The sequence below is a fragment of the Tachyglossus aculeatus genome, chromosome X1 (genome assembly GCF_015852505.1).
Source record: "Tachyglossus aculeatus isolate mTacAcu1 chromosome X1, mTacAcu1.pri, whole genome shotgun sequence".
Classification (NCBI taxonomy): domain Eukaryota; kingdom Metazoa; phylum Chordata; class Mammalia; order Monotremata; family Tachyglossidae; genus Tachyglossus; species Tachyglossus aculeatus.
Window position 1 is genome coordinate 121,582,920 of NC_052101.1, and position 3,557 is coordinate 121,586,476.

The window sequence follows — 3,557 nt, forward strand, 5'->3', positions numbered from 1 at the left end:
GCAGAGGCCTTGGGCGGGGATTTCGGCCTCCAGTGGAGAACATCTCAGTGGTGAGAGGCAGGGAGCCCTGCAGTGCTCAGCTCCGTCTAGGCTCGGCCAACCTTGGCCACCCTGGTCCTCTGGACCTGGGCTCCCTGAGCCCTCCGCAGTTCTGAGAACTGCTCTTTTTCCCCTCCATCCCTTCCTCGGGCTTCCAACTCCAATCCTGCCACCTGGGGAGGAGCACAGAAGAGCTGGGTCAGGGTCGTTGGGATCTGGGGTCCAGCTGAACGGGGGAATGGTGGGGTAGAGCTGGAAGGGAGAGCGGCTGGGGCATAGCCGGGTGGGGTAGACCTGGAGTAGATCTTGGCCATATTTACTACTCTATTTATTTTGTTAACGATGTGCATCTAGCTTTATTTCTATTTATTCTGATGACACCTGTCCCCATGTTTTGTTTTGTTGTCTGTCTCCCCCTTCTAGACTGTGAGCCCATTGTTGGGTAGGGACCCTCTCTATATGTTGCCAACTTGTACTTCCCAAGCACTTAGTACAGTGCTCTGCACACAGTAAGTGCTCAATAAATACCATTGAATGAATGAATGGAGCCCCATTGTACTCCTCCGGATAGGTCATTATTCCAAGTTTTGAGGCTGACCCACCCCAGTCCCACTCCAGGCCCAGGAGTTTCCCCAGACCAGAGCTACCTTCTTCTGTCCCCCTCCACAGTTGGTGTCACGGCCCTGAGCTCAAGACTCTCTAACCAACTGATCTCTGCTTCCAATCTGTGGCCCCCATAATAATAATGATGGCATTTGTTAAGCGCTTACTATGTGCAAAGCACCGTTCTAAGCGCTGGGGAGGATACAAGGTGATCAGGTTGTCCCACGGGGGCTCACAGTCTTAATCCCCATTTTACAGACTGAGGCACAGAGAAGTTAAATGACTTGCCCAAAGTCACCCAGCTGACAAGTGGCAGAGCCGGGGTTTGAACCCATGACCTCTGACTCCACTTAGCCCCGCTGCTCCTCTCTGTTGGTCTGCTGTGCCTGGTGGTGGATCATCATCATCATCATCATCATCAATCGTATTTACTGAGCGCTTACTGTGTGCAGAGCACTGTACTAAGCACTTGGGAAGTACAAATTGGTGGATGGGGTGGGGCCTGGTGGCTTAGATGGCTGCTTCCTGCAAGAAAGAGAGAAAACATCAACCTAGGAGACCCAAGATGCCCACATCCCCTCTCTCCCCGAGTCCAGGGTCGGCAGCCCTTATCAGAAGCAGCGTGGCCTAGTGGCTAGAGCACAGGCCCGGGAGTCAGAAGGACCTGGGTTCCAATCCAGGCTCCACCGCGTGTCTGCTGTGCGACCTTGGGCAAGTCACTTGACTTCTCTGCGCCTCAGTTACCTCATCTGCAAAATGGGGATTAAGACTAGGAGCCCCATGCGGGACATGGACTGTGTCCAACCTGATTAGCTTGTAGCTACGCCAGTGTTTAATACAGTGCCTGGCACATAGTGAGCGCTTAACAAATACCTTAACACACACATACACACACACACACACAAACAGCCCAGTCCCCTCCTCTGCCCCCCCCCAGCCCCCCCAACAGGTATCCTTCAGCCCCACATAAAGCTCACCAGAGACTGGACAAGTCAGTGGACACTTCTAGACTTTCTCTACAGCATCTCCAGGCTCTGAGGGTCCCCCACTCGCTGGCTATTCAAGATAGAGTCCCCCAGCCCAAAACTTCTGGCCTTCTGGGTTGAGAGGTAATAATAATAATAATAATGGCATTTGTTAAGTGCTTACTATGTGCAAAGCACTGTTCTAAGCGCTGGGGGGATACAAGGTGATCAGGTTGTCCCGCGTGGGGCTCACAGTCTTCATCCCCATTTTACAGATGAGGCAACTGACGCTCCAAGAAGTTAAGTAATTTGCCCAAGGTCACACAGCAGACATGTTGGCAGAGCTGGGATTTGAACCCATGACCTCTGACTCCAAAGCCCGGGCTCTTTCCACTGAGCCATGCTGCTTCTCTAATAAGCCATCGCTCCGACTTACTCTCTTTGCTCTGCCCCCCTCCCCTCTCCACAGCACCTGTGTATAGAAGTATATGTTTATAATTCTATTTATTTATTTTAACGATGCATATCTATTTATAATTCTATTTCTATTGATGCTTGTTTACTTGTTTTGATGCCTGTCTCCCCGCGTCTAGACTGTGAGCCCATTGTGGGCAGGGGTTGCCTCTATTTGTTGCTGAATTGTACTTTCCAAGTGTTTAGTACAGTGCTCTGCACACAGTAAGAGCTCAATAAAAACAATTGAATGAATGAATGTGTGAATGACAGGCTTCCCCCAGCACAGGCTCCCTGCCCCGACCCCCCAAACCCTACAGATCAATGCTGGGGTCCTGCTCCTTCCCGATCTGGGGTGTTCGCCCCTAGCCCTAGCCCCCTCCTAGCCCCTCTAGACTGTAAACTCGTTGTGGGCAGGGAACAAATCTGTTATACTGTACTCTTGCAAGTGCATAGTACAGTGCTCCCCACACAGTAAGCATCCAGTAAATACCATTGATTGACGGACTGACTGACTGGCCCAAGTCCCTGCCATCCCCACCCATGGGCAGCTGAGAAAGGGTAGGGCCTACTTGGGGCAGAGGCTACTGATGAAGCCCGTTGTTGGGTAGGGACCGTCTCTATATGTTGCCAACTTGTACTTCCCAAGTGCTTAGTACAGTGCTCTGCACACAGTAAGCGCTCAATAAACACGATGAAATGAATGAAATCAGTCTTGGGCCTTCCACTCATTATCACATTACCATTCTAGCCCCCATCTGTCCCCTCTCCAAAGGCCACCCCCGACCCGCGGCTGGGTTTCTCCTGTCTGCTTGGCTCTGAACTCACTAGACTGTCAGCACCTTTAGGGCAGGGATCATGTCTCCCAAGTCTATTGTATTGTACTTTCCCAAGCGCTGGCACACAGTAAATACTCAAAGTGCTCATATCCAACAAACAATTACTCTCCCTGCCTTCAAAGCGTCACTGCAGGCACATCTCCTCCAAGAGGCCTTCCCTGTCTAAGCCCTTATTTCCTCTTCTCCCACTCCCTTCTGTGTCACCCTTGCACTTGGATTTGCTCCCTTTATTCACCCCTCCCTCAGCCCCCCAGCACTTACGTACCTGTCCGAAATCAATCAATCAATCAATCAATCAATCATATTTATTGAGCACTTACTGTATGTTTATATCAATGTCTATCTCCCCTGTAGACTGTAAGCCGATTGTGGGCAGGGAAAGTGTCTACCAACTCTACTATATTGTTATATTGTACTCTCCCAAATGCTTAGTACAGTGCTCTGCACACAGTAAGCGTTCAATAAATACAACTGATCGACCGGTAGGTACCATTGATTAATTGATCAAGTCTGAAGACTCAAAAATACCTAGGACTCTTCATGCTGCTTCTGCTGCTCCCTGCTCCCTAGCCAAGGGGAACATCCGTGGAGCCACTTTGCCTCTGTGCCTCAGTTTCCCCAAATAAAAATGAGAAGGAGCTCTAACCTCATCACCTAC